The 13,171-nt window shown below is 36.4% G+C and overlaps 1 protein-coding gene across 6 annotated transcripts in view; it reads right to left on the reverse strand.

Annotated features, from left to right (window-relative positions):
• Positions 1-13,171, reverse strand: part of Ncoa2 (nuclear receptor coactivator 2) — a 262,018-nt gene that overhangs the window by 89,040 nt on the left and 159,807 nt on the right. Inside the window, exon 1 of one of the 6 annotated variants that reach the window (XM_076836322.1) lies at positions 212-258. The exons of the other annotated variants lie outside the window; for them this stretch is intronic. The gene's annotated coding sequence lies outside the window, so the exon portion shown is untranslated. Of the gene's footprint in view, positions 1-211; positions 259-13,171 lie in introns of those variants that run through there. 6 annotated transcript variants of the gene reach the window in all.

A 13,171-nucleotide genomic window follows, 5' to 3' on the forward strand; every position in this document is an offset into this window, starting at 1 on the left:
TTCTAAATAATCTTTGTTCTCCTTTAGTTTTTATAGTGGCTTTTCTTCCTTTCTAGGTCAGAAAAAGTCGGAGAGAAGGCCAAGTCAGTGGAAAACCAAGAACTTAAGGGAGACACCAGAGAGCAATGGGCCCATCAAGAGCAAGGACAAAGAGCGAGGCAGGCTAAGGAAAGCAGTATCTGACACCCATCATGGCATCACCACCACGTACCAATTAAATTGCCCAACTGCTTCCTTCCATGGAGTCTGAGTTGTCCAGTCTCACTGCAACTGTTTCTTCTGGCCACTGTTCTGATCCAAGAGGGCAGTAGAGCCAATTGTTTTATATAAAAGAGTCATGTGTAAGTAGAATGAAGAAATAGCCTATCAGCTGAGGAAGGTTGAGCCAATCACACAATTCAGGAGGTCACATGGAGGATACAATTTGAAAGCTCAAGCCTGAGCTTCCTGCTGGAGGGAGTAATGTAACCAAGTCCCAAGGTCCTGTTTTGTGCTCACATTTTTGGCCTGATAATACGTATAATCTGTATTTAGTTACTATTAATTTAGTATTTACTATGTAACCCAGCAAATTACAGATTCAAAGACAGATTATGAGAGGTAGTACTGCAGAGAGGCCAAAGGCCAGTATCGATGTCTGAGCTTCACCACTTGGTCAGCTGTATGACCTTGACAAGTTACTTCACCCTTCATGCTGTAATGACCTCGTCTGTGAAATAGAGATAGTCATTAGCATCTACAGCACAGGCTACCAGGTGGATTAGTAAATGTCAAAACTGGGAGTTTTGCTTATGGGAGTTTTAGGCTTATAGAACTCATACTTTTAACTAATGTTACAGCAAAGAGCCCCCTTATCGCATCAGCTGTTCTTCATCTATCACAGAGGAGCAGGCCACGTCAGGGAAGAAACAAATTCTGCCTCGTATGGGCTTCTGCGCTTGACTCTGTTCCTTTTATCTAAACATCATTCATTCATTCAGTCATTCAACAAAGACTACCTTGCCACTGTAAATGAGATTCAGTGCCATAAGAAACATAAACAGTAATGTTGCTCTCAAGAAGACAGGCCAACAGGAGAGATAAATTTGTATATAGGAAACACTCCAATAAGGACAAATATGTATTACACATTTGACTTGCACTCCTCTGTACTGTGAGATCCGAGAAAAAGAGAGCTGAACTGGCTGTTAAAGAGGAAGTATGGAGCCTAGTCTGAGGACAGTATATGATTCTAAATAGGTGGGTTGGGAGCCAGGCCACTGCAGGAGGTTTGCAGATACAGAAAAGAAAAAACCTGAATGAATATCAGAGCCTTTCTCAGATGATACCCTATAAACATTCCATTTTTCAGTACTACTTTCTGAAACACAGTTCCCATAGTTTCACTCATGAGCATATGGGAAAAAACATTACATACCCAACCTCAGTAAGCTTTCAACAAATAACCTAGGTAAATTTCATCCTGGAAGCAGCTTTCTATATGATATTAAAATACAATCTTTAATATTTAGCATAATGTCCCATATAGTAGGTATAAGTAAAAATTTATACTCATGAAAATAGCTATCTTTCCCCACAGAGTATCATCAGATATATTAGAAAAGTACAGTACTACCAGAAAGATCAGAAAGCTTTTCAATGGACAATTAAAATAAGTGACTATTTTACTTAGTTATTTGTACTCAGTTTGGGGATTGAACATTAGGATCAGCATCATGTACTTAAAATTTCCCCAAAATATGTTAATAACGGTGACAACGTATGGGGAGACAGAATGCTGACACATTCAGCACAGGGCCTAGAGATGAGGAGTGCAGCAGGAAATGAGGGTTCTCCAGTCTTAGTAGAGCCATTTCAGCACACCATCTTTGTTTGGCTTGTTCCTTCCCAAAGTTAGTTTATAACCACTCACTCTGGAGTTTTAAAACATCACTAATTTACTCTTGAAGTAAGTTACTTAAGCCAAGTTTCTCTTTTCATTATGTGATGGTACCTTAAACACATTTCCTCAAAATCTTCAAGGCTTCTGCTTTATGAACATGATGGCTTTTTAATTTTTCTGTGTCTGCCCCATATGTCCTCTTTTCTGCACAATTTTCTCTGGGCTGTATGTCCTCAGTAGATATTTCCAACCAACCCTAATACCACTAAAGGGAAAAAAGGTGGATGGGAGACGGCAAGGCCCAGAGGACTTGGCCAAGTCAAGGAAAGGAGAGTCCCCTGCAGGGCCCCATCAGGTTGAGGACTTGCCAACATCACAGGGGTGGCCCATCTGAATCCCTGCCAGTCACCTAGGGAAAACAAAAAGAAGACAGATCTGAGAGAAGAGGAGGAAAAAGAAAAAGAAAAAGAAGAGGAAAGAAAGAAGGGGGTGGGAGAAGGAGGAAGGGAGAAAATTTAAGGTAGGGGCATGGAAGGGAGGAAGGTGGTAATAGGGTGACAGGCAGCCAGTGGTAGCTGCTGTCCTGGAGCAGACACGTGGATTTATGACTTGCTCTTCAGTGAGTGAACCAAATAAATAACAGTGAGCCTCATTAACGAGGTGCTCTAGGAGAAGAACTGAGGCGCTCTCATTCAGATGACTGTCTGATATTTTTAACACCCTGTGTGAGGCTTGGCTGGCAGTGAGTGTCAGCATTTCACTCGTAGTATGTGGCGAGGGCTGGTGAGTTCATTTTTTTCCCCACAACTCAAAATACTGGGTAAGGCAGCAGCGACACAGGTAGACAGATAGAGGTCAGATAGAAAAGTGATTTCCTTTTAGATTTATTCACAGAAAAATATCAAAAGTTAAATAATCTAAATGGAGAGAAGAGTATTAATGCATGTTTTGTAAATCAAAGTTAAAAATTAATTTTCAATGAAAAAGTAGAAGATGGAAAATACTGCAGTGCAGCACTTAAGGTTTAAAATTTTATTTTGAAGCCAGCCCTAAATGAACAGTTCCTTAAGGATTCTGTAAGTTTTCAACATTCACATGAAATTAAAATTCTTGAACATGTCACTCTCAGTTCTCAAACTGTTCAATGTAAATCAAAAACTGAAAATGATACCAGTTAACTCTTGGGCTGATGATAATTATAGTCATTGAAAGCAAACCAGTTTCTACCAGATGTTGGGAGTTGTGAAGGACAAAACTGGAAAAGAAGTTTCTCTTTGTCCATTCTTGTTATCTATAACCACACAATATCCCTGCTGAAACTTTACTGTGACAGTACATCCTCCTTCTTATCCTTTGATATCAACTTGTAGGAACTAGATTATAGAGGAAAGTGCTACAGCCACAAGATTCACCAAGTTTTATTTTTTAAAAAGTAACAATATTCTGGAAGGGGTGAACAACGCCAGTCAAATCCTTAGCTAAGGACAGAGAGCAAAAAAAAAAAAAAAAGTCAAATCCTAATGTGGTTTGAAAGTACATTCTTCCTTCATAGAACTCATCCTTATAACACAGTATTTGCTTGCTAAACAGCTTCACCATCACTAAAACTAGTTAATCATCCAGAATTCATGTAAATGATAATGTGTATTTTATCTTTTATCAGTGTAGGCCATCTTCCAAACAATACCTATAAAACTGTCAGATTTATTATATGCTGCACAAATTCACTTAAAGGATAATACAGTTGCTGAAATCCACACATAATAAAGTGATTGAACATCAGATCTGTTGCTAGCTCTAAGAAGTATCTGCAAAAAGTCAGGTACTCTCTGAGTCCTTACTTTGAGATGACAGATACAATGAAATTTATATGGAAACAAAACACAATGAGCTGCTTAAACAACTTCTCTTATTAACACCTCCAAGAGGAGTACCTACCTGTTAAATCATCTAGTCTAGCTCTTGAGGAGAACAGAAAGCCCCTACAGCTTCCAAGGTCTTCCAGGTTGTGTGTGTGTGTGCGTGCGCATGCTGGGAATGGAACCAAAGGCCTCCCACAGCCTAGACAAGCGCTCGCCCACTGAACTACATTCCTAGTCCTCCTCCTCCTTTTTTCTGAATTCTCTTTGTGAAAGATATATGAAATCATCATGTAATGTGTCAACTGATTCTACACAAATTTTTAAGACCAAGAAATGCTCAAGCAATATAAAAATATACATAAATCACCACTTCAATTCTTCTCCATTTATGTTCTACTAAACTATAAAAGGATAATCTTCCAGAGAGCTGTAATTGCTCAGATGCCCTCCTTAAAGTTAAAGGTACATTCTGTACTGATTTATCAAAAAAATGAAAACATTAGCTCATTCTAAACTCCAGTTTTTCCCTCAAAGTATACTGTGTTCTGGGGGGGGGGGATCCCTTTATTATACAAAAACAAATTTCTGGGCCAGTCTCTGATAAGTCTAAAGAAACATAGTATCTAATGCTTCAATAAACATAATGTGCTTTTCAGCTGTGGATTCCTGTGAAAAGTAGAAAACAGTGGGCCAAACCTTGGGAGCTGGTCAGATGACACAGATAAAGACACCCAATTGATGGAGGAAAGGAAACACCTCCTTCCAAATAGTGTTAATTGGCTAAAATTACCCAAAGCAAACATTATTTTGGCAAGACCCAAGTTTTGGCAACAGTTAAATAAATACTCTATGCAGACTATGCAAGGATATATTTTTGAGGCATACAAAGAAAGAAGCATCATATGTGCAAATAAAATAAGTAGAACTATGTAGATTTACTAAACAGAGGAATGAGAGCACATGGAAAAAAAAAAAATCAAACTTTTTCTTCCTGCTGGCAAACAAGTAATGCATTTAACACAGTGACAGAGGGTACTACATTTCAAGATATTTTAGTTGGCAAAATGGTATAATATTTTCCCCAAAGCATTATTACTCTTTTTTACTAGATCGTAAGAACACTTTAAATTTTATCTTTATATAACACTATGGCACTTCTTGGTTTTCACATAATAGAATTTTAATTTATCTCACATCATACAGTCTGTATTATAGACAAACTACAGTCTGTACCTACAGTTTCACTCATAAAACTGCACATTAATTCATACAGTGACAACAGTCAGCATGCAAAGCTAAAGAAGACTCACTGCAAATAAATCCAGAATAAAAGACATCTTATTTGAAAACAAATGCTCAATATAACTTTCTAGTTTACTGCAATATACAGTACGTTTGACTTTTGAAATAACTGCAATAAATGCCAGACACAAACTCCTCTCATTAGAACATGATTTTCAATAGTAAAATACTAGCAGTTTACAGTTGGGCACAGGATTAAAGAAAACAACATATCCTACAACTACTGCTACTCTCCAAGTAAAATGGCTTTAGCACCTACCTTCTGCATGCTGTATCCTAGTCCACGGAACAGTAATAACAGTGTATAAACAAATGTTTAAGCTAAAAATTCCTTCCTTCTCAATATGCTCTGCTCTTAGATTTACTTTTGTATAATGGCCTCAAAGTGGTATATTAGACAGTAACTAGAAGACAAATTCCATTTTCTGACTGAAAGCCAATAATACTCATGAATTTTTTAGCTGAAAGACACTTCAAGATGCCATTGGGAAGACTGTAATAAACACATTAGGCTGCAAATGGGCAGCAGCAGCTCTTTAACACATGCTGCAATAATCAAATAAATGGCTAACTTCACGTTCACTGGTGACACAAATATTTTGCTGTAACATTTTCATCATCTACATTTCTCTTAAAGAAGGAGGAAAAACTCTCTTAAAGACTTGTCAGAAAAATTCAGTGCAGAGTAGCAGAGAGCTGTTCTATACTCTTTACCAATGGGGAAAATGTCTAGTCTGACATCAGTGGCCTGAGATGGTTTCTATTTTCTGAATTCTCATAGACTAAGTTCCTTAACATAGCCAGCCACTGGGTTGCTTATATATCCAAGGACGTCAGCTGGTGCTAATATGGCCAGGAATAGCAAGACTAGGTTTTAATAAGGCCTCAGATGAGAAAACATCACAGGAAGAAGTTGCATTCCTCCCATAATGTAACGTTTTCCTTCCCTTTCCAGCAGGGTATACTTAGTCTCTATTTAGTATTCTGAAAACCAGTTTTCACTGAAGGAAAAACAGGCATTCTGGAAAACAGGCGAACAAGAAAATAATGTAGTATTTGTGTTTGATTTTTATAACTTATTCAGATTAAAATTATTTTTTTTCTGGTCTTTTTTTTTTTCCCTTTCTTTTCTTTTTTGGTGGTGGTGGTGCTGGAATTCTAGGACCTTTCTATGCTGAACAAGCATTCTACCACAGAGATATACCCTTAGCCTGTAATTATCTTTATTCTGAAACCCATCTTAGATTTCTTTGAGATGAAAAATTCCTGAACAGATAAATGAGTCCTCTCTGATATGTTTCTTTTGTTGTTTTTCTGGCTAACATGTATTGAAAACTTATGAGTTAGGCACTCTGTACCTAGCTCCTGCTTAAAACCCCATCTTGAAGATATATTAAGGTACATGTGTGTATATATAGAGACATGTATCTATGTCTATCTATCTATCTTACACATTATTTAACCTCTTTGACCTGCTTCCACAGAATTTATCTAAGTCACAGAAAATAAACAATGGGTCAGGATTCAAATTCAGGTTTAATTAAAAAACTATTACTTGCTGAGTGCTTAGTATGTTGTCAGGCGTACCCTACATATTTTACATATATAAATTTATAATAACATGATTAGAACTATTTTACAGATGAAGAAATTGAGGTACAGAAGAGAGAATTTAATTTGACCAAGGCCACATGGAAGTTTTAGTTTGCTTTTATAAGCAAATCCAAACAGTTCCTCAATTCTTAACCACTGTAATGTGGGTACTGAAAGTTCCTATTCAGTATTCTTAATACTTTCACTGAGAGAGAAATTTATAAACTTGAGTTTAATTACATGTATATTTATATTTTTTTCCCTATGATCCTGGGGATTGAACCCAGAGCCTTGTGCAGGCTAAGGCAGCACTTTACCACTGAGTTACATCCCCTGCCTCAGAAATCAGTAAATTCTACTTTAACTTAGTAAATAGTGGCTACATAATTTGAAAGATTTTTTTGTTTTTCTAAAAATGTTCCAGTATCATTGTAAAATGCAAAATGATTCTTTCTATAAAAGACATACACATTTTAGAATCACCCATCCATTCCTCCAATAAATAATTAATGCTTCAGGTACTGTTGTAGACATTGGGGACAGAGCCGTGACACAGCATACAAAAGTCCCTATCCTCCTGAAGCTCACATTCCAGTGCAAAAAGGAAACCATGCCTCAACTAATGAGCAATTATTCCCTGAAGACAAAGGAAATATTGTTATTACTGAATTCAGTATGAAGTTAATGAAATAAAACCAGCTAAGAATTTTCTCTGGCACACCAAGAATGCTCAGTTTCATTCTAAGCAGTTAAGGAAAAAAAAAAAAAAACTCCTTATTTGACATAACCAGAAAGAGTAATTGGTTGATTTAAAAATTTAGTTATGAAGAATAATTATAGAAAATGATACATACTATTTTAATTAATAATTTCATTTTAACACTCAACATGAAAGTTTAGGTATTAGTCTTCATTGGAATTTCAGTGCTTATCTTGCATAAATCAATCCATAATTAAGACAATATTATTTCCAATTTTTATTAAAATAAACCTAGGACTTATAGACACTTGTGTTCTTAAAAGTTCTTTTAACTCCTCTGGGTTTCCATTCTTGTTTCCTCAGCTTATTATGAATGTGCTGCATATATCCACTTAGTAGCAAGTTTTGTCCATTTCATATTGAACCCAATTTCATAGAAATGAATGTATATTTTCAAATGCATGTAATAGGTTACGTAATATTTAATTAAATTATGCAATTAGAATAACAGGTATAACTGGCATAAACTGATTTGGATACAATCTAGCTCTTGGTGGGCACACCTGGCTGCAGAAACATGGGAGTTGCCCACCAGCCTATGGTACTCAGAGGTGACTGCATCAGGTCTTGGTTTATAGAAGAGAATGCAAATCATGGGGATATTCCATGCTATGAGTCCAACAGAGACTGATCAAGAAAATCAGAATTCACACAAAGCTCAACTGAGGGCAGAGGTCATCAGCCCTTCAACAAATATTACTGGAATCTATTATGTGCCAAGCACAGTTCTATGATTTAAGAAACACAGCAATGAACAAAACAGACCAAGTCCATGACTCTTAGGTTCCAAGTGAAAAGCTGGTAGTCGAGGGATCATAAAACAAATACAAGATTTACTATATCAGATACTGATTAAAGCTATAGATATAGCTTCTTTATTGATAAATAAGGTAGGATTAGGACAAGTTTAAAATAGAAAGGGGTGAACTTCGGCATAGTAGCACACATCTGTAATCCCAGCAGCTCAGAACACTGAGATAGGAGGACTGCAAATTCAAAGCCAGCCTCAAGCAACCTAGCAAGACTCTGGCTCAGTGGTTCAGCACCCCTGGGTTCAATCCCCGTTAAGCCCCCTCCCCATCGTCCAAAAAAAGGAGTTAAGGGGAATTTTCATATAGTCCTCTCTGATGGGTGACAACTGAGCAATCTTTCTAAGAAAACTAAGAGTCACAATTTATTATGTAACCATTAAAGCAAAACATATGACTTCTCTCATGTAGAAGAAGAAAAAGGAAAACATAAAATCAAAGGAAGACTAGTAGAGGAAAGGGACCAAGGGGTAGGAGACAGGGAGGGAGGAAGGGGAATGTGGGAGAGTGATATTGACCAAATAATATTGTTATATTATGTGTATGTACAAATGTGTAACAATAATCCCATCAGTATATACGACTATATGTACCAATAAAAAATGAGGGGAAAAAGTAAAACATAAGAAAAGTTGTGCAACGGCACAGCTAAGAGTACATCCTCTGGTGTCAACTTTGGTTTGGAATCCCTGGAATACCAACACTTCATTATATGACCTGAAGAAGTTATTTAATTAACCTCATCGGATCTCAATTTCTTCATTTGTAAAACTGAAAAAATAATAAGATATAGAGGCTGTTGAGAGTAGGAAATATAAAGGAGTCTGGCACATACTATGGGCTTATTTAATTAAATATACATTATTTGAATTTAATAGTATGTGGATATTTATGAAATAATCTAAGCTGTTGATGAAAACAGTTAAAGAGGAAAATTATACCAAAAAAAAAAAGTTACCAAAGTATTAGCAGTTAAATTATTTTGATGAGGACTATGAGTGTAATTAAAAATTTATTATTTCCCAAATTTCTTTTCATTAATACATCAGAGTTTTATGAGTGTACAGTAAGAAAAAAGAAAGACAGGAGTGAGAGAAGGAGGGAAGGAAGAAGAGAAAGAAACCTGGCTGTGCTGTTAGTAAAAACAAAGTCCTCGCAAATCAAAGAGAGATTCTTATAAAACCAACTCTTTAAGATGCAAATTATAAGTGTACATATTGCTTTCATGCAGATTTTCTAGAAGAACCCTGAAAAGGTGAACCTACTGTACACTAAGTTGCATAAAGACTGCCCAAAGTGAATGAAAAAAGAGATCATTTTACTGATGAGATTTAGCAACAAAATTTGCAGTATAAATTATTTCCTTTGGTTAATCAAGGGCTATTTCTATAGTAATTTCCAAACCACCATAGTATATAATAATTATATACTTATAACTATATCTTAATTTACATTTCTCCAAATTTATCCTAAATTCTTCCTTAACAGAAAGTCAGAAACTGATAGTTGAAACTCTTTACTATATCCTATTCTCTTTAACTTTATGAACTTTCTCATGTTTCCTCCCCTATGTGACTCTTTTAGAGCAAGAGCTTTTCAGCAAAAGTTACAAAAATACCTTACCTATTGTCATGAATAACTGATGGTTCCCAGTCTCTTGTTCCGAGCCCACCATGGAATATTACAATTAAAATGACACTTCTTCTGAATCAGGGCATCCTCCTGGCACTCACCTTCCTCATCAGTGGGCCCAGTACAATGCCAGGGGCGGCTGACCTACACTGCTGTCTCCCACCCCAGTCACTGATGGGACTCAGTTCTTCTTCCCTTTACTCCACTACACTCACTCAACTCTCACATTTTCTTTAGAGTTCTTTATCTCTAATTAACAGGAGAAGAAAGTAGAGCCAAAACTTTTAATTATGTTGCAGGGGAAAAGTATAGGACCTAAATTAAGGGCTTAAAGTTAGAGGAAAAAAATAAGATATATAGTTATATAGCCCTTTTGGTAGTATAAATGACATTTCCTTACTAGGGTAAAACACATGCAAGAATTATTATTTTTTAAAATATGCTTTTGATGTGCTCTGTTTTTCTACCATTCTTCTATACAAGTGAAAAATGAGGATGGAGGGAAAAACTGGTTCGGGAAGACCTCTCTGGTTCATCTTTTTACCACACAAATTCTTACGCGTACTTTTTGTCAAGTCTTATGATAAATCTAAGCAGTATTTGCTCTGAGGTAATGGCTGTTATTAAAAAGAAAAAAAAAAAGGTGGGGTGCAGTGCTGCATGCCTATAATCTCAGCGACTTGGGAGGAGGCTGAGGCAGGAGGATTGTCAAGTTTGGGGCCAACCTCAGCAACCCTAGTGAAGCCCTGTCTAAAAATTTTAAAAAGGATTGGGCTGCTCAGTGATAGAGTGCCTCTGGGTTCAATTTCCATTACCAATAATAATAATAATAATTTTTTAAACAGCAGCTCTGGATCAATAGAGTCCTGTTCGTCTCCAATCCCAAATCAACTAAGCACTTTTATTTGTAACTAATACAACCCTACAGAAAAATTTGAAAATTACTTGAATTTAAAAAGTTATCTATAAGAATTAATTATTTGAGGTGCTTGTGGCTCAGTGTTAGAGTGCTTGCCTACTATGCGTGATGCACTGAGTTCAACTCTCAGCAATACATACAAATAAAGAAAATAAAGGTCCATCAACAACTAAAAAAAATTTTAAAAAAGAATTAATTATTTGAAAAGAAATTTTAAATTACTTTCATATGTGAAAATGTGAGCTGAAACAATAAATTAAACATTTGTTTTTCTTTCTCAAATGTAAGATTTTAGTAATCATCAAAATTAACCCCGTAATGTGAAGTTTATGAGAGATTTCTATTTCAGCTTAAGTTTCAAACCTGGAACACAAATAGTTGTCTGCAGAAGCATAATCATATTGCTATCATTAGGACTGCCAACAGAGCTCAGTTCTTTAACTTCAAAGTAAGAGGCCAGAGAGCCCTCTAGTTTCAGGGAACTTTGTGAAATATACACAGTAGCCAAGAAAAGCTAGAAATGCAGAGTTTTTTTTTCCCTTTGTGGAATAAAAATATAACTAGACTCAAGATTGATAGTTTCTAATTACCCTTTGGGTAGTTAATACAAGTTTAAACCCAAATGAGCTTGAATAATAATAAATTGATGGGCTAATAAGAGCAGTCTAGAATAGGCATTAAAAAGATTAAACAAACTTCTCTGATTTTATAATGTGTTGCTTTCCACCTTTGTTTTTAAAAATTTATTAATCTTAAAATGTTTTTGCACTAAAAGAACAAAGAACACTTGTTTTGTAAAGCCTACATCTTGTTTGGCCATATCTTGCAAGTATTAAACACACAATGAAAATTCAAATAAATTAAGATAATTGCTTGACACCACAGAGATAGTTGACAGTATTATATTCCTTATGTCTGGTACCAAAATCAAAGGGATCAGAATTCATTAAGCTATGATTGGTTTCAATTGGGTTAAAATGATGTAGAGAAAACTAATCCAGGTCTCAGAGGCCTAAAGACTCATTATATATGTGTTCATAAGCACACACGTTTGATTTCTTTAGTTTGGTGTTTTCTTTTTAAGTTAATATTTCAGAACCAAGAGCAGTGACTATTACTTAGGGCAAAAACACATTTGGATGACTAAGTTTGAGAAGGTTAAGTTTATAATTCATACAGGTCTCCTTTTGATATTAAAATATAACTTAAATTGCAGGTTTTTAACTTAAAATCTATTTTCATTTATTTCCTTCTGATGTTCAATTCAACTGTCCTGATAATTATAGAATAGCTGCTAAGGGCAAATTACTGTGCTCCGTGGACACTGCATTACAATCACTGAGTAAGAAACAGAACTCAGTATCAAGAAATGGAAAATATAGGAAGAGAATACAAGTAGAGAACTAACCAACATGGAAGATAGTATACATGACAAGTACAAAATGCTAATGGGGAGAATTACTTCTTGTTGCAGGGGGACTTGGCAAAAGCCTGGGCTGGGTTCTAGAGAACAGATAGAATTCTCCGAAGTGAAGATGGGGTGGTGGTGAGCATGTACAAGATGACTTCAGGACCTCAAGGGGGTGGGCATTTGAGAAAAGAAAGGCTGGGCTAGAATTGCTACAATAAGTGTGTGGTTAGCATGGTCATGGGACCTGCAGATGGGAGAGTCTAAATTCTTTGGCCCACATTGCCACCAGGCCTTGTTTGGTGCTGTAGTACCCTACCCAAACCAGAGCAGCCCTAGAATTGTGCTTCTCAAAGTGAAACCTAGGGGCTGTCAGTGATTGATGCCTTCTGGCTCTAGACCAGCTCCCTGAATGAGAGAGATCTAGGCTGGGCCTGGCCCTCTGCCTGTCAAGCTGGCCCTGCAATGCTGACTCCATGAAGCTGAAGAGCGACTGCCCCAAACTTCAGAGAGTGATTTTCCTGTCCCACCCCAGTGACCTGATATCGGATTAACTCATAGTTATCATTTTTATTTGTGAGGGAGAATAAAAGGAAAGAAAAAGCAGTGGGCATTTTTATTCATTCAATTCAATTTAGTTACCAGGTTATTTGGTTAAGAACTTACTTTGCAAAGCTTGAAAACCTTAAAAGCTAGAACAAGTAGTAGTAGTTTCTGTTAGTTTAATAAGCTGTAAGCACAATGAAAAGTTTTCAGCTAGAGATGGTAAAATCACAGTTATGTTAGCGAGAATAGCATGGCAGTGGCATAAAGACATTTCTGGCAGTGTGGGGAGGAGAGGCTAAAGGGCAGCTGATAGGAGGTTGCAAAAAGCCACATATGTTATGATTGCATTTATATGAAATGTCTAGAATAAGCAAATCCATAGAAACGGAAAGTAGATTAGTGGTTACCAGGGGCTGGGGCGGAGCGGGGGGTGGTTGGGGAAATGGAGAGTGACTGCT

The sequence above is a fragment of the Callospermophilus lateralis genome, chromosome 16 (assembly GCF_048772815.1).
Source record: "Callospermophilus lateralis isolate mCalLat2 chromosome 16, mCalLat2.hap1, whole genome shotgun sequence".
Lineage (NCBI taxonomy): Eukaryota > Metazoa > Chordata > Mammalia > Rodentia > Sciuridae > Callospermophilus > Callospermophilus lateralis.